This window comes from Coturnix japonica, chromosome Z (assembly GCF_054131305.1).
Source record: "Coturnix japonica strain WE chromosome Z, WE-NBRP24, whole genome shotgun sequence".
In the NCBI taxonomy this organism is placed as follows: Eukaryota; Metazoa; Chordata; class Aves; order Galliformes; family Phasianidae; genus Coturnix; species Coturnix japonica.
The window spans coordinates 48,018,229-48,045,161 of NC_140702.1; the positions used below are offsets into that span (position 1 = coordinate 48,018,229).

Here is a 26,933-nt window from a genome sequence, read left to right on the forward strand (position 1 = left end):
CAAAAATTCTGAATATTCAACTCATCAAAGCCAAATAAATGTAGTTCTGACTAGATCTACATCTTTCAGAAATCTTGGAGAGATCTAATGAACAGTCTGTGGCATTATTTAATCAGATGAGGAAGGTGGGGAATGGGAAAGGGTAGAGTTCACTGGCATCTCCAGGTAACATTTTGAAACACACTGAAAGTTCTGCTGCCAGGTATGTAAATAAGAGAAAATAGAGGGATCTGAAGCAGATCTCATTCTTGATCCCATGGCAGGAGGTTGGAACTAAATGATCTTTAACATCTTTCCCAGCCACAGCTATTCTACGGTTCTATGATATATTGTGATGGTGTCAAGAATCTGATTAGGTTCTTCTATTCTTAACATAGATGTCAAGGTCCCACTCTTCCTTCCCTGCCTAACCCGTAAATAAAAAATGTAAAGCCCTTTAGTGCACTTTTTTGGTTGTAAAATTTTTCCCACCATGTTTCCAAGATAGCAATTAAATCATCGTTTTCTAATTGTAGTGTGGTTTTGAGCTTCTGCTTATTTTCAGTGCTGCACGTGTTGTTGTAGAGGCACTTCAGCTGGGCTATCAATTGCACTACTTTATTGCTGTAACCCTATTTCTTTTGTAACACATCTGAGAATTTTCCCTGCTCCTTCCTGAAGTGACAGGGTTCCCTGTCTCTTCTCTGACACTCAGAAGTACATACCTTTCCCTCGCAGAATCTTATTTAAAGCTCTGCTATTCAGTCCAGTGTGCTTGCTACCCAGAACACTTGCTTCTTCTGGAAGACTGCATATTTGTATTACTTTCGTATGACTTTTGTAGATCAGTTTTTTCTATTTTTAGTCTTTATAGTTAGTTGTGAACAGATCAGTGGTGTTCATTCAATTTCTTTTATAGTAGGCTCTATTAGTGAAGAAAAGTAAAACATAATATTTCAATAATATAGACATTCTCTCTTTCAGAAGGTTCTACAGCATCAAAAGTAGAAAAAAAAAAACCCAAAACCAACCACAATTTTTTTTTTTTTCGCAATTGGGAATCTACTTATACTGCTTACCATCCTTCAAGACAGTGTAATTTGTGCTGATACTTACAAGGAAGTGTAGGTGTGAGAGTTTTTTGCCTGATTTCACAAAGTGAAAAGAACACTGTTGGACTCAAAAGTTGTTTGTTTGTTTGTTTGTCTGTTTGTTGTAAATACCTGAGTAATAAAAATTCCTTCTCTCCATGTCATTTTACAGGCTCTCTTTTTCTTCTTTAATTTTCACAAAAAAAAAAAAAAAAAAAAAAAGCTGAAAAAGCAGCTTCAGTTTTGTGTGTTTTCATTTAAACTTGAGGTCTCACATATGGTTCTACAATATTGTGGCACATGAGCTGAGATCTCCTGCAGGGATATGTTTGCTTTCAATACATTCCACTTTTACAAACAGGTTTCTTAAACAATATGTATAAATTAATCCCCCCTCTCCAACTTCTAACGTATTTCAGTTGAAAGTGTCATTGAATAGCCTTTTAACTAAAGAAGTGAGAGAGCATTTTCACTAACATGAGATATTTTATCCTACTTTTTCACCTTCTTTCCACTTTATTGATTTCAGCTTTACTCATTGATTGTATGGAAATAGCATAGAGAAGAAAAGTACTGAAAAAAAGATAAGAAATCATCATTGCAGAACTACAAGAATTAGAAGTGTGTCTCAGTAACTGCTTGTAGTTTCCAAAGTACTTCTTCATTTTCCTTTCCCTTTTTTTTCTCTTCTTAGGACTTTTTCCCATGCCTCTCCTAATGTGTTTAGAATACTTTTGTATACCATTCAAATGATGACAAGTCTTAACAAGACAGACAATTGAGGCAACTTAGTCAATTTTGAGATTCTATGATAAATCGATGATAACTTTTTATTTTCATCTGCAGCATTTTGCTTGCAGCTCCAGGACAAAATGAAAAGCCATCTGTAAGTCATTTGAAAGTGATGGACTGCATTTGCAAATTGCATATCTGCACAAATCTATTGCTTGTACAGAAAGTACTCTACTACTCACACAAAATATTCTTTGAATACAGTTAATACAGAGTCTTGCAACATTCTGGGACACCTCAGTATCATAGAATCCTTAGAGCTAGAAGAAACCTTAAAAAGTCATCTAGTCCAACTCCCCTGCAATGAACAGGACAGCCAGTGACTGGACACAACCTCATGCAACCTTTTGTAGCTCACCCTGATCAGGACTGGGACAGTGCTGGTTGATCACCAGAAGTAACAAGCAAAATCAGCAGATCTATGGTTCTGTGATTCCATCATATTTGCCTGCTACGCCCAGCTGTCCCTTCTTTTATTAGACTGTGAACAAGCTGAATAAACTGTTTATATATTCACTCACATTTTTGGCCTTCAGTGTGATTAAGAAATATAATCTTCTCCTACCATGTCTGTAAGTGCATAGACACAAAGATTTTGTTAAGAAAACACAAAAAGCTAGAAACAAATGAATGGGCCACGTACACTCTGAAAAGAACTTTCAGTGAAATTACTCTTGATTACAGATTGCTGATTATAAAATCTAACTGGAAAAATGGACTAAAACCCAGTGTGAAGTAAAATGACATTTCTTGGATGATGCACATCCTCTAAGACTATGTGCACCAAATTTTGTGGGATCCAGCACAACTTTATAAGTTCCCTCTCCAGATACACCTAGAAAGTCACTCCCAGAAGGGTACATTTCTGAGGCAGCGATAGACCTTGACAAAAAAAAAAAAAAAAAAAAAAAAAAAAAATTATATAGTTTTCACAGGAAAGTAATACAGTTGTTGTCATTTTGTTCTTTAGAGAAGCTGAAAAATATCTTAATTCATGAACTCTTATGTAATAGCATAACTAAAAACTACTTTCAAGCTTAGAATAACCAGTGACCTCTGGGCTATTCAAAATGAATGTCCTCCAAGTGAAGATTTAGAAGAGGAAAAAAGCCTTCAAAATCACACAGAATTTTATTGAAGAACTATGTTTTTAAACAAACAGCAACCTCCCTATATTGTTAAAAGTTCAAGAGAAAATGTTACAGATATAACAGCAGATGAGTTAGCAGACAAGATAATTAGAGAGCATTAAGGCCTCAGATTTATTTTTAAGATGTTCAAGTTCTATTTAGAAAAGCTCTTTGGTAACTTTTGTGAATCTAAAAAGAATTATCTTCATATTGATAATTTGACTAGTGACATTAAAGCTTCATTGGACCCATAATGTAAATCCCATAATGTTGGACCCATAAAATTGCTGGCCATGATATATTTCAGCAGCACAAACAAAAGATAACAAGACTAAAGGGGTGACAGTTCAACAAAATCTCAGTATGCAACAAAAAAAAAAGTAGATATTTTTATGCTCTGTGCTTTCAATGAGGAAAGTGACAATGGACTCCTAACTTTTCTTAATTAGTTAACATGCATGGGATTCCTTGCACAGTCTGCTCATAAACTACCATTTCACTGCTGTGGCACAAGAACAAAAATGCTAATTCAATTCAAGAGTTGAGAATGTGCAAGCAGAGCATAGAGTTCTGTGAAAGAGACACACAGTGTGATGGGAGATGAAGAAAAGCAAACATAGATTTGTGTTGATAGGTTTAGAGGCAAGCAAAGTGTCTGTAACTCAGTCAAAAAATAGACAACTGGGCAGTGGAGAGCCAAACAATAATTTCTTAGGGGCCAAAGAAGGAAAGGGCCTTAGAGTGATGGTGCAGGATCAGGGCAGGAAATATCTGAAGTGACTCTGCATACTTGCATTGGCTTAGTTTCGAGTTTGCAGAGCTGTCTGGAGATAATCCTGGATTTGTTTCACCTGTCTATGAAAATGAGTACAAAAACAATCCTGCCTCTTTTTTCAAAGTCATCTGCACTGCTTGAATAGCTTCTGGTACAATTACACTACTGCAATTCTACCTCCTTTTGAGAAACAAGTAGTCTTCTATTTCGGAATACTGCTCTATTTTATTTCTTGTATTTTTACTACCAAAAAATAAAAATAAAAAATAAAAAATAAAAAAAAAGGAAAAAACAAAAAAAAAAAAAAGAAAGAAAAAAGAAAAAAAGAAAAAACTTGTTATTTTCCTTCTACAGTTTTTCTTTCCTTAGATTTTTCTTTTTTAAATTTATATATTATTTAAAACTGAACATAATTAAGAATAAACGAAGGTACGTATTTTAGATATGTGTATTTATATACATATACACTAACAATACTAGATAGAAATATGTATGTACTTCATTAAGGTTAGATAAGACTGTTAAGATCAACAAGTCCAACCATCAGCCTCAGCAAGATCACCATTAAGCCTCATCCTGAAGTGCCACATCTGCACATTTCTTAAAAACTTCCAGGTAGGATAGCTTCACCTCTTCCTTGGGTAGCATATTCCAATGCTTAACTGTTCTACACGTTAAGAAATTCTTCCTAATATCCAGTCTAAACATCCACTGGTGCAAATTAAAGCCATCTTATCACCTATAATCTGAGAAAAGATGGACACCCTCCTCAGTACAATTTGCTTTCAAGTGGCTGTAGAGAGATATGAGATTTCCCTTCAGTCTCCTCTTCTTCAGACAAAACAACCCCAGGTCCCTCAGCCACTCCCCATATGTCTTGTTTTCTGGTTCCTTCACTTCCTTTGTTGCTGTCCTCTAGATATATCTGTATCCTTTTTGTAGTGATTGGCTCACAACACAATGCAGTATTTGAGATAAAGTCTCAAAAGTGGTGTGTACAAGGAGGCAATCACTTCAGACATTGGATGTGACCCATCACCCTACACTGTCCAGATCTCTCTGCAGAGCTTTCCTACTTGTAAGCGGATCAACACTCCACTGTGATTTTGTGTTATCCCCAAACTTACTGAAGGTCTACTAGATTCCCTCATCAAGATCATTGATAAACATAGAAAACCAAAACGGCCCCAGTGCTAATCCCTGGGGAACAACATTTGTGACTGGCCACTGAACAAATCTAATTCCATTCACAATGACCTTTTGAGTATGGCCATCCTGCCAATTACTTACTGTGCAAACAAAACAAAAATCAAACTTAGCAGTTTTGATGATTGCCTTCCTTGTTTCACTAAGGATCGAGAATCAGAATCACAGAATTGTGGTAGTTGGAAAAGACCTCTGAAGATTGCCTGGTCAACTCCTTCCTAGTGCAGAGTAGACTGCACAGGGAAGTGTCCTGCCAGGTTTTAAATATCTCCAGAGAAGACTCTACAACTGCTCTGAGTAGTGCTCTGTAAAAAAAAAAAAAAAAAGGTTTTCCTCATGTTCATATAGAACTTATGTTCCCATTAGCTCTTGTTGTCCTTTGTCTTGTCACTGGGTATCACTGAGAAGAGCCTGCCTCCATTCACTTGACACCCATTCATTATATATTTATAAGGGGGGATAAGATCACCTTCCAGTCTCCTCTTCTCCAGACTGAACATTCCCAATCTCTCTCAGTTTGGACATTAGGAAATACTTCTCTGAGAGAGTGATCAAGGGCTGGAATGGGATGCCCAGGGAGGTGGTGAAATCTCTGTCCCTGGAGATATTCATGAAACATTTAGATGTTGTACTGAGAAATATGGCTTAGTGCAAAATATTGGTGATAGGTGCACAATTTGACTGGATTATCTTAGAGGTCTTTTCCAACCTTAATGATTCTATAATTCTCAGTGTCAGCCTTTCCTCATACAGAAGGACCTTTGCAACCCTTCACTGGGCTCTCTCTAGAATTTTCCTTACTTTCTCGAACTGAGGAGCTCAGGCTTGGACACAGTACTCCAGATGTGAGTATTCCAGGGAAGAGTAAAGGCACAGGATTACCTTCTTTGACCTGCTGGACACTCCATTTTTAATGCATGACAGGATACCATTGATCTTCTTGGCCACAAGGGCACTCTATTAATGCATGGCCAATCTTTTGTCCCTCAGAACACCTAGGTTCTTCTCTGCAGAGTTCCTTTCTAGAATGTCATTCCCTGACATATATACTGATGTATGCAGTTATTGCTTCTGATGTGCAGGACTCTACACTTGCTCTTGTTGAAGTTTCCTCTCTACCCAACTCTCCTGCCTGCCCAGGTCTTGCTGAAAGGCAGCAGAGCCTTCTGCTGTGTAAGCCACTCCTTCCTGCTTTGTTTCATCAGCAAGTTACTGTTGGTGCATTCAGATATATCAGTCTGGAAATCACTATCCCAAGATAGCCTCCAACTAACAACACATCATCCATGATACCTTCCCTGGTCAACTGTGACATCTCTAGTCAGTTCCCTCACCACCTGTATTAGGAAGCTATTCTCCACATATTCCATAATCCTTCTCTCTGCACTGTATTTCCTGCAGGTGTCTGGGAAGTTTAAATCTCCCATGAGAATGAGCCCTAGCAATCATAAAATTTCTCCTCTATTATGCTTATAGAGTATTTCATCTGCTTCTTCATCTTGATTGGGTCGTATGTAACACTTCTACCACAATATCTCCATTACTGGCGTGTCCCTTCACATCCAGAGACACTTAATATTTTCATCACCATAGCTGATCTCCATACAAACAAGACCTCCCCTAAGAAGGCTACTCTGCCTCTCTCTCCCAAACAGCCTGTAACCATTTATAACAGTACTCCAGTCAGGTGATCTATCCTACTGCATCTCACTGAAGACTATGGTATCACAGTCCTGAGTCTGGACTGAAAGTTCCAGTTCCCCGTTTATTTCCTATGCTACATAGATATGTATATAAAACACAATATTACACAGAGATGGAATGCTTTTACTTGACAAACCACAGTAGGATTCAAAATACGGAGTGTAGCACAACCCATGAAATGATCTTTTTGCTTTCTGTTATTTGGCACCTGAAATGACAACAAAATTAAAATATTAATGTTTAATAGTATTTTTAAAATGATGAATGAAGAACAGTTCCACGCAGGTTCTTGAAGATACCCTTGTTTTTATGGTCACATTTGCAAAGGAGATGAGTCTTACGGTTATTTACTGAAAGTTCTGTCTGAGCATAACGAAGTAGTTGAAAGTATTTATTTGTAAACATGAAAAACATACAGCCAAGGTTACTACTATGGGCAAAGTAAAGGAGAGAGATGACTTTCAAAGGGTGAAAAATTAAAATATTGTGAAGTTAAAACTGAAAGGAGCCATGAATATTTTCTGGTTGGTCAAAGAGAGACAGAAGTTTCCAGAGGGCTGCACATCACAGGCAGGTGATTAACACCACAAGTTAGTAAAACTGTACTTGCATCAGCACACTGAAGAAAGATTAATAGAAACAACATTTGCTTTGTTCAAGGAGAAGAAACTGTTGACATATTTACAGACAAAAATGATGATATCTCAGATACCAAAAGATGCTCTTTACCTGTGTGAATAGCTAAGACAGGCCATACCTCACAAATGTTACTTGGGAAGAACATATAAGAATTAGTCCTAACAAAACTTCAGTCATTAAAAAAAACAGACACGCACTGCCTTGAAGATGATGCCACATTACAGCACTGAACAGCAGTTAGTATGATCATTTGTTCTACTGTAATGAAAATGGTATAAAGAAGGGTTTCCCTCTGAAAGGCTGAAAAAACTGTAGAAAAGAATCAATTAGAATTTCCATGGCAACCACCAACAATCTTCTGTGCAAAAAAAAATAAATAAAAATAATAATAATAATAAAATAAAACAAGGAAACAAAATTGAAAATCAAATGAGATTTAAAATAATGACTGAGTACACATTTTGGAAGGTTATTCTGTCACATATTTCAAAATATTTCCATGTTGTGTGTGGTTTAAAGATACTCAAGAAATAGAGACTGGTAAAGCGGGATTACAGAATAAATAATCAAACGTTTTTTTGTTGTTGTTGTTTTGTTTTTTGTTTTTGTTGTTTTTCATTGGGGGGGGAGGGGGGTGGAGGAGGGTGTGGAGGGGTAAGAGGGGAGTGGAAAGAGGATAGAACAGAATAAGATTTGTATAAGATGATGCAGAAATGATTTTTGCCCAGTCTTTTTTTGACACGTAAAAGATGAATGTACTCAGAGTTTAAGTTGTCATTATTTTTCTTCAGCAAATTTCCCCCAACTTCAAGAATTCTTCAACAGTTAGTGATATAATGCTGTGCTTTCTGAAACTTTCTGAAGCTCCTGAATTACATTTTTGTGGAGAATAAACTGCTGTCCGTTTTTACCACAGTCTGCACTGCAAAGGATCGGAACCTTTTGCAGTGATATCTTCTTTGAAGCACTATCTTCTGTGGGTCAGCGTACCTACAGTAACTTATTCCACGCTGTGATTTAATAATAGTAGAATATAAACCAATAACAAAATTCAAGTTGTAAATGGTCTCACTCAGATGGCAGAGGATATTGTAATATTCAACAACAGAGGAAGGGGCAAAAAACTATAATAAAAACTATAAAACTATATCAAAATATTTGAGTATCTGCAACACAGAAAACATGATGATAAGAAGTGAATAGACACAACACTTTAGAACTGAGAAAGGCCAGAATCAAATTAATAACTCTCTATAAGTGTAATTGAAGGTGCTTTTTTTTTAAATTGACATTCTGATTGTAGACTTTCTGATGGCAGACCTTCTGATAAAAGTCTTGTTTAAGGAATCAACTGAATGACTGAGAAATGCTTCTCAGCATTTCTGGTATTCACTTTTCCACTGGGGTATGGAACTAGATGTCTCTTTTGAGTAATTCCTTCAAAGGTCTTTGAAGAAAAGACAGACAGAAATGTCAGTAGGTGGAGCTGGCTTTTTCACAGCTGAGAGAGAAGTTTCTATGCAGGAAGAAGTTGTGTTTGTAGGCACTCAGCTCTCACCAGTCCCTGGCAGATGGTTCCTGAACAAAACATGAACATGCAAGAATGTGGCTTTTACATCATGTTACCGAAGTGCTCAAGGGAGAAGAAGAAAGAACACAGAACTGACAGTGTTTGTCAGTGCAAGCTGTTTGTTTCTTCTTCCCTGTATTTTATTTATTTATTTATTTATTTATTTTCTTGCAGCCGTGAGGAATGGTATCATTCTGAAGTGATACACTTAGCTACAAAGTGTATACAACAGTAAAGCATCCTACTATTCATGCTTGGACTGAAGGTGGTGCTAATGTAAATATGTCTATTTCCATCGTCTTTCGTGCTGAGATATCTGAAGTACATCTTTGCAGATGACAATCAGGCTGACAGGTTTTTTTCTTTCATCATTGTTCTGGTGAAATAAATATGCAGATTATCTATTTAAGTGATGTGCTAAAGAGTACTTAAGCTTTGTCTCTCAACTTGGAGTTATGGAGGATATATAAGAAGGCTGCGATCAATCTATTGTCTTCATTATTTTAGAAAAGAAATTCACGAATATGATTAAAAGGAAAGAGTGCACGTGCTATAGAAAATTGTGAGAACCACTCATATAAGTTGAAGAATTATCACAAGAATCATATCATTTCCGATGAGCTGTGTCATGACAACTGTGTTGTTTTGTTTTGTTTTGTTTTGCTTTGCTTTTCCTGATATTTTGGATAAGCATTTCAAGGAAACTTCTCTGAAGACTCTCTAACTTGCCACCTTAATGCTTGACTCTGTCTGAGTGACTGCAATTTTCCATCTTTTCTCCCACATTGCAGGCCACAGACCTTTAATATTCAAGTGAACAATTTCAGCACACTCTGCCCTGTGAGTGACAGACATCGTAAAGTCAGTGCTGCTGAGTGTTTAGTAGGCAACCAGAACATATGTCTTCTTCTGACTTTATACAAATCCTGATGTCTTTCCCAGCATCCCAATTTCTACATTTTTCTCCAGTGTATCAAAAAAGCCAAGAGAGGCTGATAATCACATATTCATTTCTCTTTCATAGGCTATATGCCATATGGCTGATGGAATTTCTCAGAGATCTAGGGACCCAAGTTCCTGAGACTTTTTTGTTGTGCCTTTTAGTTAAAGTAGGAATTATAACTTCCATCCTTTCACATAATCAAAGTTAAAAACATATCATTTCAATGACAGCCAAGCTTTTTAAGTCATTACTTGACTGAAAGTGCAGAAACCATTGGAAAGCACTGCTGGAAAACACAACACATTACAAATTTTAAAAGCCAGTCAGTCAAAGTCATTGAAGATTTCCTTATTGTTCCATGGAAAAATTTTTACCTTCGTGCAAAAGAGTGCTCAATCCGTGTATATGAAAAGCAGAAATATGCATAGAATGCTTCTTTATTTCATTGTGCTTGTTACATGTTCAGTTCCCTTGGTTTAAATCTTCTAATACTTTTTTTACTCTTCAGTTTCTAAAACAACCAAGAAAGACACTTTTATGAGGATCTGGCATGCAGAATCATGCGACAACAGATGGTGCTTGAAAGGAGCTCTGAGCAGTTAGACCAGCACTCAAAAGACTGCAAAGGTGCACAGCTGATCATACCACATTCCACACAGGACAGGGTTTATGAGGTACCTGTGTATGACTGTAAGACCTACAGGCAATACACCATCACTTACCTAAGGCTGGTCCAGCTGAAATCAGAAGCAATGAGAACTACATAGCTTTGCTATGAGAACTACATGGTTTTCCTATTATTTTTCTTATAGATATCCTCTTTAGAAGGAAAATTGACACTCCAGAGCAACAGTTCTGTCACAGCCAATGGACACTGTCTCTGATCATCTCTGCCATCTCTTTTAATCATAACAGACATTCCAAGTTTTGGCTCTTCTCATGAATCCTTCAGAACCAGGGGCATCAGGTTCATTCAGCAGAGTTTCCAGCAAAAACAGCTTTCACTAAACATCACAAAGATTAGTAGCAGTACCACAGATGGTTCCTTTCAGCCCAGGAGTCATACCTTTATTTTTGTTTTGGAATACACTCCAAGAGTTGCTCACTTTTGAGAAGAAACTTCTGTTCCACATTTAATTTCGATCCAACTAGCAGTTACTGAAAGTGTCGTAAGGACAAGACAGCAGCTCAAAGCCACTCTTTGAGGCCACTGATTTACCACATTCAGTTCGTTTAGCTCGTCATTTAGTCTGCACACCAGCATATGATTTCCCTTCTATTTCGGAAGCTGAGTAGCTCTTTGTTAAATGTATCTCTTTGAATCAAGAAACCCACGGTAACATCCTTTTAGTTATTAATCCAAACATGGGCAACAAGTCAGGACTAAACAGAGAAAATTTTGTGCATGTCTGTCAATTTCTTCTGCCAGGGAGATGCTGTGGCTGGCACCACAAGTTGCCAGTCAGTCATACCTGAAAAATATGGATAAATCTAACCATAGAATTACAAAGTATTCCAGCTTGGAAGAAACCCACAAGGATTACGAAGTACAACATCTGGCTCTGAATAAGGCCAACCTGATTTGTTGATAACATAGTTTTTAGCAGGTAGAATGGGCAAAATAAGCAGAGGTTGATGGCTCCCTAAGTTTCAGTTTTAATTGGCAAGGTTAACTGCATTCATATGGAAGCTAATTACCACATTGTTACCTGCTTATATCATGTTTCCCAACAAAAGCTCTTTTTCATATTTAGTCTCGTTTGTGAATGGTTGTGTAAGGTTGGATACCAGTTAGCTGTGTGTTATGAACACTTCTGATAAGTGTGATATTATACATTTAGAGCTGAAGATCGTTATAAATTATATATATCATTATAATATATGTATTATATCATTAGAAAAAAGCATACTTCTAGAATTAGTTACAGACAACTAGAAATGAAAGTAATCTTACTAGATGTATTTCCTGACTGCAATTAGAATACAATCTAATGTTATGTGTTTACATAGAAGGGAAGGCAAAAGTACTGTCAGGCCAAAAAGAGAGTGTTAGAAAAGGATTAAAGATAAATTCCTGTATTTAAATGTGGAAGAGAAGACAAATACGTTTTAGATCAGTCTTAACTAAGGATTTTTCCAATTTTCATTTAAAAACAAACAAACAAACAAACCATGAATAATTTGTACAATCAAAAAGATTTGAGTCAAATACTCTTATGGGTTATAAAATGTGAGGAATAGAAGAAACGCTGGAAAATGTACACTGGGAGTCTAATTCAAAAGCAGAAGTTCTGTAAAAGGGATAAAAAAACACAAAAAAGACTGGAGCAGTAAATGAGGCAAGACCATGAAAATGTTGCAAAAAGGCAATGGCATTTAATAGAATGCAAAAGCAGAGCCCTTATCTTGAAATGGCTGGGAATTAATACAACTGTCTTCGAGCAACAACAAGAAATACTTTATATGTATTTAAGGCTGAAATTTGGCCTTTAAAAGTTACATTATGTTTGGGATCATATAGCTCATATTTTTCTGTGGAAACAGACTATTTATTTTCACTTGGCTAGGCTGGTTGAAGTCAGCACCAGTGCTACAGTTGGACTTGGTTCTGAAAGTATTTTCCAACCTAAATGACACTCTAACTCTATAAAATCCATCCTATTAAAAACTAGCGTTCAAAAGATGTGCAAAAGCATTCCCTTATCATCTGTTTCTTTCACCTCACTTTTTCTCCACAGTTTGTGACATACTGCTACTCATATGAAAGAGGAGATATTACTACTAAATTAATATTTTCCTATATTACACACATTCTGTATGATTAATATATCAAGAAAAACATGACGATGCACCATCATGTTGCTAACTGTTTCTTCCTACATTAGCTTTTCAAAGGTAAAAATGCATAAAAAGTTTCTAGCAGCACCCAGATTAAATGAAGTGTCCCACCTCATGTTTCCAGAAGTCTCATAAGCCCTCTGCCATTAGTTATTTCTACTTCACTAAACTGGCACATATGTATATATATATATATACATACATATACATATATATACACACACTCACACAAACACATATAATATATATTATATATATATATATATTTTTTTTTTACATTGGCCCCCATGAATGCTGCTAGGAGGGTATAAAGAAACCAGGTCTGTTACACAAATACTACACAGCCACGTAGATGAAGCCTCATGGCCACTGGCCTTGCCAAACAGAAATGATCAGGAGTCAGTTTCCCCTACTTGGTGAGGAAAATCTGTATATCAGATTTCCAAGGCTGACAGTCAGTATCAGTCTACATCTTTTGATAGGTTCCCTACTCTGTCATTTGACAGACAGGTGCTTATCCTGGGTGCTGTGGCAATATTATTTTGTCCAGTATAAAATGGATAATGAATATTTTTCTGGTATGTGTCTGTTGACAGACAGTATTTGTCCTTAGGGATTGTTTTCCTTGGTTAAAGCTGCACATGCAATGGAAGCTTGATCCTGAAAGCTTGACAATTTCATGTTTATTTTGCTTTGGACTGATATAAGAACTCCAGTTTTCTCATATTTGAAGATCCACTCGTAAATGTCAGAACAGCTTTATTAGAAGTCCCATTGGGAGGCTTTGTGACACTTCTGAGCTGGCTCCCCTGTTCTCCTTTTATTGTTCCAACAACTAGAAATTAGAATATGACTGCTGGGTAGCAGTTACTGTCTGTACAGATTTATTCACAAAAACACACTTTATATAAAAAGAAAATTCAGGCTACCTGATGTGTTATGCATTCAAAACTTCTGTACATCTTGGATCTCAGGCACTGCAAGGCAGATTTAGTTGGGCCGTGGAAGATGGTAAAAGAACAGTGCCTTCCCTAAGCTAGTACACAGCTGCTCCCACACTGACCATGTAACTGACTACCCCTGGAATAGCTTAAGTGCTGCTCAGCCACTACCTTGCTAATACTCATGCTTTGGTTGCCCTTGTCATTGTGTTTTCAAAGGAAGTGTAAATGCGTGTCAATGAGGACAAAAGGCCAGGGAGCACTGGAGAAAGTCAGTGCCTGGCAGGCTACCTTCTGTAATGGGCAACTGCACTTGTTCTGGCCCCAAATCACTTGCTTCATCCTGAAGCAGAAAACGAAGGAAGTAAACGCTAGAACCTCAGGCTCTGCCTTTATCTCTTTTATCTTTAGGAGAAGTGATTTTTAGGCTCTAGTGTAGGACAGAAACTCCTGTAAACACTGCTTACACAAAACTGCTAAGGCTAGTTTTTCCTCATGTCTAATTAAATTCTTTCCCCATCTCCATACTGCTTATGAGATTTCTAGGGCTCACCCCATATCTTTATCTTGTCTGTACACACAGAGTCCTTGTCTAATAAAAAAGCAGTCACTTTTCAGGTAGGGTTGTACATTAATTATTAGTATAAACTGAAATTTTATTTGGTGTGCAGTGAAAAAATAGTACTTTGAAATTAACTATGGTGCTAAGTAAACTAATAACTTCATAGATTTCCTAACAATGAAGCCTGGAGACTTAATCAAAATGGCCAACACCAGTGATATTACTTTTTATATTTTTATTAAATCTATTTGAACATAGACAAGGAAAACGCAATATAAATTGAGTGAAGAATCCAATAGAATAACAGTGATTTTGCTTCATGTATTAAAACAGAAAATGTGGAAAAAATTATTTCCAGCTGAAAGTGGCTGAGATCTCTACGGAACTGACACACAGACCTCTCCAACAGAGAAAAGGGAAAAAAATGCAATCTAATTATACTGGAAACATTTTGTGAAAACTTGTAAAGTTCCTATTGCTGTAAACACAACATGTTTTTAAGAAAATACATACCAGCATCAATATATATTTTTTTACAGTACTTACATTCAAGAATCCCATTCCTAAATATTTCCATTAACTACTCCCTCAACTATTAAGAAAGTACATAAACCTTTACACTAAAGCTGTCTGAAAGCACTCTCCTGGCTCTGAGGGTTTGCACACAAACAGATAAATACACATAATCATGAGTATGTGTCCTAAAAGTCAAAGGGAGTTTGATGTTTTATGAATATAAATGACAATAGAATTAGCTTTGATGCTTATTCTTTTGAAATTCCCTACCCAAGAACAGATTGAAAGAATATTAAATTTATGAAGTTATGCTTAGAATTCCAGAAATGCCACGATTAAACTTTCATTTGAAACACAGAGCTGTCTCTGAACTTCACTTTATGTGCTGCAGTCTTTACATACAAAAAGTGTGGCTGAGGATACTGGGACAACCCATGCCTAATCTTTGCATGCTGCCACAAATCCTTTCTTTGCTGTACAACTCAATAGCAAGATGCAAGGAGAGGTAACACATAGCAAACCGGTATCACATAAGAAAAGAGGCAAGGTGTAACAAGATACAGTTTGTAAAAATGTGTTATGTCTAACAAATATTTTATGGTATTTTATTCTTTTATGATCCTTGCTTTAAGTTCTACTTACTACAATACTGTCTGCTAAGATGTTAAATATTAAAAAGCATCAGATGTGCAGCTGCTAAGACAACTTAGCTCTTAACAGTTTTTTGTGGGTCTTTTTTAGGCATTTATTTAGGAAATACTATCTCCTTCTTCTTACAGTGCTCTTCAATCTTATTTGCTGAAACATACCTTCATGATGCTCCTACTACCCTTTCCAACAGTTCTGCTCTCAGTGACCCAAAGAATGATCATTACTAAGGGGAATCAGTCAAATACCTCGTGACTCTGATGGTCTGCACTATGGATTTATCCGGAGAAAAAGTGTGAGTGCACAACACATGCACAGGCATGAGTTACGTGTGTTTCAGCCATCAAGTGGGACACTGAACCTATCCCACACCAAGTAAATCTTCCTGTATTGGACTGTATGGACACTCTCCAATGTATGAGCCAGCATCACAGTTCTAGTTAAGTTTTCAGTCAAATTCCTTCTCTTCCATCTATACTGAATCAATGCTATAGAGCTTTCAGAACACATGCTAAAATTGCTTATTTTATATCTCTCTGCCACTACTGAACATCAACCTGCAGATGGTTCTCTTTGAATGATAATAAAGTGCCTGATCTCTGATAGCACAAAGCTCAGGGTGCAATTCTGACATGAAATGCCTGCTTTAAAGAGAGGTTGTGATACAAGTTACAGAAGTCAAATATTCCAATCAGAGTTCAGAATACAAGGGTGCAAATTTCTTATTCTTCTAATGGCTCAGTGTGCAATTCTAGATAAAATCTTCACACTTGATGCTTCCTATTTTCAAACACAGTATTTATTCTCCTTTGGATGATAATGTTGTAATTGAAGATACATTGAAGCTGGCAATGAGTAATATGCACAATCTAGAATTTACAGTTCCCTCTATATCGTGCACAAAATAAAAGACAAAACATGCTGCAGTTTCTTAAAATAATTCCAATTCATGATACATGCATTTAATCATGATAATTTTAAAATGTGTTCATCTAAAACCTTGAATAAAATTCAGAAATTCAACTCATTTTTCTTAAAAGTGTTGAAAAGTAAGATTCAATTTATACATATATTGCTTTTAATACCTTCTGAAATATAGACCAAGTTCTGAAGTGCAACAGGATTTCTGTGATTCACAACAAATAAAGAAAATACCTCAGCTGGCACATAGCAATTAATGCTCAGCAAGAAGGAACAGGACCTGAAATTAATGTTTACATTTAGAAAACAACAGCTCAATGAATATAGTAATATAAAAGTTTTACAGGAATCATCTGCTAAATTATCACACTTATGGTTATAATTTATTTTTTCATTTCTGTGTGCTTAATATCACAAATTGATAAGTGCAGTTTCTTCAGAATGCAGAAACGTGGTTAACACGGTAAAAATCTCTTGCCAACAATACATAGTTTATTCATAATCATATGAACATGAGCATCAATCCCAAGTACATAATCTCCATCATTATTTCAACCATTTTCATCAGTCATTACTTCAAAAGAGGTTGGTTGTTTTTTTTTTGGTTTTTTTTTTGGTTTTTTTTTTCAGTTATTTCTTTTAAGCTACATTCTAATAGGAAGACTACAATTAATATTGTATATCTTTATTTAAAAAAAATTCCTGTATGAGTAACCAAATGTTTAAACTTAATCCTAAGCACACTATTCCCTTCTTTGAGTAATTTAGTTATTTCAAGCAATTCCTAAGCATGATGAATTGAAAGGCCTTTTTTAAAATAAACTTTCTTTTTCTTTACTCTTTCCATAAAATCTTCAAGACTCAAAAGTATAAAATTGAATTTTATATTCCAGAGGCACTTTTTCAATAACTCTCATTAGAAAGAAAAAGAAAGTGACTACCAGAAACTGGTAACATTTAAATTTTTCACATCCCTCAATTTTTAATATAAGCTCTTTTTTATTCTCTTCATAAAGTGTTGCATTGAAGTATAAGAAAACATGAGACTAAAATATTTGTTTTACAATGTACAAATACACAAAGGTGTTTAACAGATTTTAACACAGTAAAATTATATATAACTATATATATACATATAAACTATATTGCCTCTTAGTTCATAACAGAGAAATTTTAAAGCCTGATGTGAATCCAGACAGTTGGACACCTTCTTCGATGTCTGTACAAAACAGTGCTTAGACTCAGGAAGCTCTGGCACTGCCACATCTACAAGGTCACATGTTTGCAATCTCATCCTGATGCTGGAATTATAGAGCAAAATAATTTTAATAAAAATTGTTTAAATGACCAACTCCAGGATCAGGGCTGGATATTTTAGGCATTTTCATATAGAAAAGTGGATTCTTGGTGGTAATGTAATCTCAAATTTCACCTTGCAACAACAAAAAAATTAAGAAAAAAAATTAAAATCTGTATTTGTTTCTTTACAATATAATGTAGTTTAACATGCACCTACTCAGTGCTTTCACATGTGTTAGATAGTGAAGAATGGTGAATGCCTTGTGATTACTGTTATTACTCAAGTGATGGAAAGAACTGCAGTGGGGATTTATCTTAATGTCATTATAAAAATCATTATTGGCACTTCTGTGTTCTATACTGGTCCATAAGGAACTTAATGTAACCTAACTGTAACAGACATTAAAAACTGATTAATGTGTCAGGTTTCCAAACTAAGGATGTGACTTCTGTACCATTTTCTCTCATATCAGCAGTGCATGGCCAAGGCAAATCTCTTATTATCCCCACTTGTGCTTTTATTCTCTTCACAGCACACTTTCGGTGCATGAAAATTTCACTTCCCTTTTTAATGCAACTTTCCAATTCAAGAAAACTGGAAGTTGCATTCCTTGAGTGCGCATATTATGTTGTTAATACAGACCCAAGGGCCTAAGCACATCTGTTAAATCCTCCCTTTAGTGTGTTGCAAGTACAAAGGTACCAGCAAAAAGATTTAAAAATGTAGAGTATACGACACTTTTTGGAGTACTTCACATGCACATAAAGCCAGCTGTCATCAGTTTTATATTTGCTTTTCACTGTGAGCCTCCAGTTCTTGCCACCTGGTTCTTTCCTCATCCCTGCAAATGATAGTACTGTCAACGTCTTCTGTCTTAGAATTGTCAACAGAGTGCCTTATGCGAAAACAAACAAACAAACAAACGATGGGGATCCCAGGAAAGCACAATTCTTATAAAACCATGTGGAGAGAATATTAGCAAGATATCAAACTGACAGTCAGCTACTGATGGTCTCAGCAATTGCTGATGAGAGGACAAGAAGCTAGGGCACAGTGAAAAGATACAAACTCATCTTCGTCAGAACGTAGGACTTCCAGAGGAGTATAGCAATAGAGTCAAAATTACAGAGGGCCTGAGAAACCACAGGGTGAATATACCCACTGGTTCTTCTGGCCAGAGGCAGTATGGCCAACAGCTTTCATCCTCAGGGCCAAATGTGCAATCTGTGCTAGCAGTTGATCTCCAAGTGACAAAGAAGTCCCCATTCCTCAGCAACCTGTTGCAGACTGACACAGATATTAGTCCGAGACAAATGGTGAGGACTCTGTAGAAAAATTAGCATTAAAAAGGAAATACTGTTCACAAGAACAATGAACTGAGATTATGGACCAAGCTAATCCCATCTAAACCTATAAAAACCCAATATATTAACAGGCATTCAGAGAACTTCTATTACACATAGCTGGACTACAGGCATCCAGAGCACCAAGCCAAGAGGGCATCATGAGGGAGACAAAATGCTCAAGGGTGAGCTTGTTATGGCTATAAGAAAGCATAATATAGGTGTTTAATAATATTTACTTATCAGGTAATAATAACTAATTTACCTAAGCTGAACTACGTCATTGTCTGCATACTTACATGCATAATCAAACAAACATGACAAGCAGCCAGACAGCATAGCCTATGCTTCTGTACTAAGCTGCTTCATTATTTATTACATTTAGACATATCTTCTTCACCTTCTCCCCATGCTATTCACTAGAACCAAGACGACAGAAGACTATGTCAAGACTTCAGAGAATGCAAAATGTGTTGTTTTTTTTTCATGCACCTTTTACTGTACAGCATTTATTCTTACAGCATAGCTCTTCTTGATAAAACATGGCGTGAATGCACGTTTTATGGAAGACTTGACAAATTCCGAAGATTACAATAAAGACAGATCACGAAGGTTTCAGAAAATCCCTAACACAGAGTGGCAAAGATACCTAATGAAATACATGTATGTGCTTGTTCTTGCTCTTCTTTAGGCATGACCTTCTATGAACTGGGAAGGAGCATCCTTGGTCTGAAACAGTTTGAATGCTCTTACCTACATAAGTATTCTGCAATGCCTTTATACTACTTCATAAGAGACATAGGTAATTGTTCTGTACAATATGTCTGAGAGGAATGTGTTGTGGTACTTCATAGATATGCCACAAATGACAAAATATATCTGAAAGCCATTTGGAAATGTTAAATAAATAAATAAATAAATAAATAAATAAATAAAAGGAATGGATTTAAGAAAAAAAAATTGACTTTTTCAAAGTACAGGGGAAGTCTGTCTAATCTTGTTTTAATTCACTGTTGAAATGATGTTAATTATTTTGATTATCACTTGCCCCTGTGCAAAGTCACAAATATTGTTTTGAGAAATATAGTGTATTTTGCATAAATAAATATTACAAAGTTTTTAGCAGTACTTTTAATGAAAATATTTTTTCATATTTTATTTTGAAAGGTTGTTTAATATTATCATTAGTTACAGTATCCATATGAAGTGATTCAATGTTTCTACTGATTATCTAGAAATACATAACTGAAAAAATGACACTTGTTCAAATATTAAGATGAGATCTGCGCACTTTGATAAAGACCAAAAATTCAAATTCTGAAGTTTAAGAAAAATCTATATATATACACATATTTCCAATGTTTTGATGCAGATCTTCAATTTCTGTTAGGGCCTGACTGAGTAATGCAGACAGTTCTGCAAACAAATTTCATAGATGAAAGGGTCAAAACATTGAAGTGATTCAGCAATTTCCGAGCAACAAAAGAAGCTATGGCCCTCCTTCTGACAAAGCAACTGATTATGTATTTAGAGACTGAGATGTTAATAGAGACTTAAATATTCTGGAAACACATTAATTCAAGGGTAGTTACAAATGTATATATATAAATATTGCATTTAAGCCAAGGCCTGACTAGGTTTGATATCATTTTTCAACAAGGATAGAAACATAAAGTTCCACGATTTAAGAATGCAAATCAACAGCCAAGAGATTTTATCCTTCAACTTTATGACAGGTCACTCTGTTCATCCTGCAAAGCAAATACACATGCAACAACCTGGCATAAGAGAAAGGACTGAACAATATCAAATACTAAAATCCTTGAAATAAAAACTTTCTTTACCAGCATGGATAGGATGAAAGTTGCTAAAGCATTACCATGGAATTAGTCATATCCTTCTGGCAACATTCTTTTTTCTGAAATTACTCAGTGTCCCCTCAGCCCTTCATATTGTTCACAAAAAACTGATTAGTCAATGAAAGCACAAATCCTGCAAGCTTTCAGTGCATTGCCACCTAAATAAAACAACTTTTATTTGCTGGATAGATGGATATATAGGGTGTGAGATGCCTAATGAAATACAGTTTGCCTTCAAATGGATATATATATATAAGACAACACTAATTTTATTAGACATTTTATGGTTGTATCTCAGTGTTTCTGACTGACAATGCTGCTGTCATAGATAAGTGAAGGTATGCTTTTCAATCACCCAGAGATTCAAAGCTTAAACATCCAAATGGAGTAGTTACTGCTACAGCGTTTCAGATTAGCTTCTCCAGTAGAGGTAGAAAGATCTAGTTTCATCTGTAAAACTGCACCATTCTACTACTCAAGATTGTTCTGTTGCAGACATAATGCTCTGTTGATTCAAGTTTGATTTTTACATACTTTCAGATTTCCCAGTAATTTTTTGTAGGCAGTTGTTAGAACTACAATGGTTACTCCAGGCCTTAAAAATCACAGTACAGGTATCCATGGGTTGAAAATACTTCTGTTCAGTATTTAAGGGCAATTTCAATCTTTAGAAACAGCTGTAACAGAGTAGTTACAGGGTTTGTGAGGCAAATAGGAGGTAGTTACAGGGACTGGTATGAAAAAATGTCAATTGTCAAGCTGTGCAAAGATAAGAAGATGATGAAGGGACATGAAGGGGTGCACAGAATGTGCAGTTCAGTTACATGCCTTCCATGGCTAACAGGCAAGCACTGATGGCCACAGACTGCAGGCGCTTAGCAAAGACACTTCACAGGCTAGCAAACAGCTGCAGGTGGGGATTCAACAGGGCTACAAAGAAACACTGCTCTTCCCACTGGATGTGCTGGAACTGTATACGGCCAAAAAACGGCTACAATCTCCATATCTCGCCAGTTCCCTAAACATACATCCCAACGCACCAGAGGCGCGGGTTGTTGGCAGGCTGGATTCTGTACCGCTGTTCTGCACTCACGGCCGCCCCGGCCCCACCGGCTGTGCACAGCTTGAGGCCGGGAAAGAGATAAAGTTGCTGGAGGGAGACCGAGGGTGCCCCAGGGAATCGGCCCCACCGCGGCCCGACGTCCTGACAGAGCCGCCCGGCTGGGGCCGTGCCGGACGGCCGCAACCCGCCGGGTTCGGCCCGCGCCATCCTCCGCGCCTCAAGATGGCGGCAGCCGGGCAGCTCCGTCGGCGTTGGCTTTTTTTTCCTTTCTTTTATTATTTTTTTCCTCAGGCGGTGCGGGGTGCCGCCACATGCAGCCGCAGGGGGCGGCGAGCAGCCGCCACCGGGTGCAACGTCCCGCCGGTTCCTCGGGCAGCGGCCGCCCCTCGGCCGGCAGCGGGCGCGGCACGACCCCCGCGGCGGGCAGCGCGCCGGGGCCGCGCTCCAAGCCCCGCCCGCCGGATGTGGCGTCAGGCAGCTCCCGCGCGGCCACGCCCCGGGCCCAGGTCCGGTACCGCCGCAGCCTTACCGGCCCGCGCGCTGCGCCGCCGGCACCGCGTGCCCCGCACGGGCTGTCGTGGCTCGTTGGATGAGCGGGTGGCAGCGGACGGCGCCCGGCCCGGCGGACGGAGCAGGCAGCGCTCGGCCCCGCGCCGTCAGTCAGGGCAGGCCCCGCCTCTTCCGGGCCGCTCCGACTGGGCCGCCGCCTCCTCCTCCCTCGCTCGCTCTCCCTTTTGTGAGTTATAGCAACCGTTGCCTTGTGAATCAAGCGCCATAGTCACCGTAGTCCTGGCGACTGTTACCCATCAACAACAACCGCTCCTCTCCTGCTCCTCCTCCTCCTCCTGCTGCTCCTCACCCCCATCCTCACCCCCTTCCTCATCGTCACCCACAACAACAACAACAACAACAACAGCCGCCTCCAGCAGCAACGACAGCCGGAGCAGCACCGCAGCCCGCCTCAGCCCAGGTGAGTGCTCTCGCCGGGCGCACGCCGGCCCTCCCTCCGCGCTCCTTCCCACAGCTTCTGCCTCCCCCCCTCCTCGCAGCATCCGGGCCGGGGACGCTCCGCTGCGCTGCGCCGAGTGACGGCGGAGCGGCGGGGGAACGCGGGTCGCTCGGCCGGCCCCGCCGCCTTCTCCGTCGCCGTCCCTGTCGCCCGGCCCCGCCGCCTCGGCGTGGGAGTGCGCGGCGGGGGGCGGCGGGATGGGGGTGTCCGCGGGGCCGAGGGGAGCGCTCGGCGGGGCCGGCTGAGCCGGGAGCGGGGCTCGGCCGTGCGGGGACGGAGGCGCTGCTGGGACCTCCGGGACAATCGCGTGGATGCGGTGGGTACGCGTCTTCCATCGTCTCCCGTTCGAGCGGATGAGGGGAGAGGGTGGGGGAGGGCGAGGGAATTTTGGGGACCGAGACTTAGGACATAAGCTAAGATTGCGTTCAAAATAACAACAACAAAATGCAACACCTTGGGGGTGAAGGTGGGAGGAAAGAAGCAGCGGAGATGGATCCCGTGGCACAGCGCAGAGCGAGGGGCCTTGTTCTGGTCCGTGTGGCTGCCGGAGGTGCAGGTGTTTGCCAACTTCCATAGCCTCCAGTGAGACTCTTGTGTATGCGATCGGACACTCTCTGTGCTTTTTTAGCCAAAGCTTTCTTTTTCTTTCTTTCTTTCTTTTTCTTTTTTCCTTTTCCTTCTCTTTTTTTCTTCTTCTTTATTTATTCATAATTAATGTCCTTTCTTATTCTAGGGCAAACTGCATTTTCTGTGTACTGTGTTTTCCTGTTTATTTGGTACCCGCACCTGTACACATAGTTGCAGGCTTTTTTTCTTGCAGTTCTTCTAGGGATTATTTTTATTACAATATTTTTATATTGCCAGCATAGTATGGTGTAGTGTGCTTGTAGATGTAGCTCATGCACACTGAGTTATGTACATGTGGAGAGGATCCTTTTGGTGAGTTTCCTTAAACTCTCCACGATCAAAGAAATCTGAGACATTTCACTGTCACTGTGAGTTTGTGTGCTAAGCAGAAGGAAGAAATTAAAAATGTCTTTGTGATTTGTGATTTTTTGTTACTGCAGCTGCATTTCAAGAGGATGCTTGGGAAAGAAAGGAAGAGGCACCTTTATACCTCGCAAGAGGTTGAAGTAAAAATTATGTTATTAATGATGGTTTTTTTTTTCTTTTTTTTAATCCAAAATACCTGTTTGGTTTTTGTTCTTGTTTTTTTTTGCTTTTGTTTTTTGTAGTTGTTTATTAAGATCTAAAGACTTGCACTGCTGGAGGTAGGAAATCATAATTTACCTTTATAGGTGTTTTTTTTTTAGTTCCTTGGGGTAAAGTATGCCTCTGGTATCTATCTTGGCAAGTAAAATTATCATTTAACATCTTTATATCCAGTTGCACTCTCTTCCTTGACATGCCATATCACCTTTTGGTGTGGCAGGCTTTTTTTCTTTTTTTAAATGATGACTTACTTATTTCAATTATTTAATTAAATTGTTCAGGGAAAGCATAATCAAAAGATGTTCTTTTTTATTATTGGAAGTCCTACAACTGAATTGTGTTTTCACCTTTTCTATTTGTGTACCTTTAGAGGAAATCTGTTCAAAATATCAGCTTTTCTTTACCATTTCAACAAGGATACGTTGTTTTATCTCATGTTGGACTTGCCAATGAGGGTGATAGGGTCAATTTTTCCAAGTGGCCATCAACTATGAGCTATCTTCCATTTATATTAATATTCCTTAAGGCAAGGCAGATTGTTTTTGGTTTTTTTTTTGGTCATTTTTTGTTTGTTTGTTTTTATGTTTCAGAAGCCAAGTATGCGAACTAGAATGATTTTATCTTTGGTAGTTACCAAAGATCTCTAAGTTGTCATCATTTTATTCAAGATGAAACCATCAAGCGCTAATTTTATATGTACTGCTACAAAATAGCTTTGAAAGATATTAAGAATATTTAGAGTGACTATCAAGTCAGTTATATCTGTATGGGGTCAGGAGGTTATTTTACTTCATCAGTTATATGGTAGATGTACATCTTAATTTCATTGTTATTACATTATGTATGTGATTCATCAGTCACTAACCCATTCCATGCATTTTTCGATGTTGAAAAGTTGTCAGCTCTGCGCCATGCCTCACCTGAGTAGCCCTCTTTCAACAGGACAGAGCCCTGTCCGAGATGCCTTCCTTCCTGGATGTTGAGGTCTGTTCTTGAAGGACAAGCATCCAGACTTGTGGTCTCAAAGGAAAGTGCACAGGCTGTGAAACAAGTTTTATAATTTTTTTATTTTTTATTTTTCTGTACAAAGAGTATTAGGAAGTGTTTTAAAAGTCACATTAAAGTCACATCTAAAATGAAGACTTCTCTTAATTTTACTTAGCTACATTTTTTAAGCCCATGGTTGAAGGCAACCATAATCAACTCAGTTAATATTAGGGACCTGAAGGGGAAAACTGTTGAGTCTTTATTCTTTCTGAAATATTTTAGTGGTCGCAGATGATATCTGCTTTACGCATTTGATTCCCTAATGCCCTCAGCTGTCAAAATAGTTGGTGTTTGTGATGCTAACCAGTGTTTGAAAATGGATTGTGATTTATTTTATTTTACTCATTCATGTTCATGACTTACACTGTGTAACTGTCTGTGTAACATTGTTTTAAATTGTTTCAGCATACTCTATTGAGTCTTTGTGGATCATAGGCTTTGTTGTGCTGCTAGCTAACTTACAATGTACTGTGGAGGAACCCTTCAATGATGCAGTGAAAGTAAATGAAATGGGAATTAAAGGTACAATGCTGTTACAAAGTTAGAACTCAGGGTGCTTTATTTCATAATTAAGTTCAGCTTTGTTAGCTCTATCCAATTTCTTGTTTCCACCTGATGCAGTAGTTGTGTGGTAGCTTGTTAATCGCAAAGCTATCTACAAAAATAAATGTTAGTTTAATTTAGCTTATTAAACTTTCCATTGAGAAGGAAGACTTTTTTTTTTTTTTTTTTTTTTTTGGTCTCATTTCTTTTTACTTGAAACATAACTAAGTATCTAAAAAGTAGTAATCTGTTCTAGCTAGCATTTCTGGACTGGTCTTCATGCTTTACTTTGTCTGCTTATGAAAAGTTTCCTTCTTAAAATATTCCCTACTTATTATGTCCAGTCTTCAAAAACTTACCAGCTGTAGTTTCTGTTATGTAGAATATTCTCCCTTTTAGCAGTTCATTTTTTAACTTTTTCAATTATTAATGATGTGTTGTGAATGCATCACAAATATAGACAGTGGTGCTGTACTGTGCCTGTAGGTGAAGTTTTATTTTTAAAACAGGCTTGTTACCACATAAATATGTTAGAGCAAACAAAGTATTTTTATTTTTTTAATTATGAATGAAAGGTTTTTTTTATGTTAAGGGTGAGAAACGACAAATTAGTGAAGCTTATGATATATATAAAATAATAATGAAGCTGATGCTTTTCTGTTTGCCACAAGTTTGACATTTTTGTTTTCGTATTTCTAGTAAAGGTGTTTTTACTCCTCTGTGCTCACAGGTTAGCACCTGTATGCTTATATTTTGTAAATTTAAGGAGCAATACATGCACAGATTTTAGCTAAATCTAGTTTGCTAGGGACAGATGGCTAGTTTAAACAGGTGTCACTTTCATTCCTTTTGCATTGTGCTGAGACTTCCAGAGGTTCACAAAAGAGCTGACTAAAGCAGGTGGTGTTTTCTGCTTTTGTGATTAGCAAGATTTACTTTGGTAGGAAATTATTTTCCCAGTCACTGGATGTATTTTAATAGTTAACATATTGTATCAGTGTTCAACATATAGCACAGTTATATGATACTTCTAAAAATTATTTTATCATCAAACTGCTTGCAAGATGAAGAGCAGAAATATAGCTCAGTGTAACATTTTGTTCACTAGAGAATTTATTTTTACCTTTATATCACTTAAGATTTTATTCCTATTTTTCTTTTTTTCCCCAATAAAAATGACATATTAAAAATACAGAATTAGTTTCAAACTTTTTGGTCTTAGTACTTTTGTCACAAAAGTAATTTTGCCAGACTTTTTCTTATTCTGTACCATTTGTAACTCTGTTGAGAGTAGGTTTCAGT

At 37.7% G+C, this 26,933-nt stretch overlaps 1 protein-coding gene across 4 annotated transcripts in view; it reads left to right on the forward strand.

The window, feature by feature from the left end:
- The first annotated feature begins 14,396 nt into the window (after positions 1-14,396).
- RFX3 (regulatory factor X3) overlaps positions 14,397-26,933 on the forward strand; it is a 125,308-nt gene continuing 112,771 nt past the window's right edge. For 2 of the 4 annotated variants that reach the window (XM_015848911.3, XM_015848912.2), the window contains exon 1: positions 14,397-22,790. The gene's annotated coding sequence lies outside the window, so the exon portion shown is untranslated. Of the gene's footprint in view, positions 22,791-22,869; positions 23,150-26,933 lie in introns of all 4 variants that reach the window. The other 2 variants (XM_085530722.1, XM_085530723.1) reach the window with 2 other exon arrangements.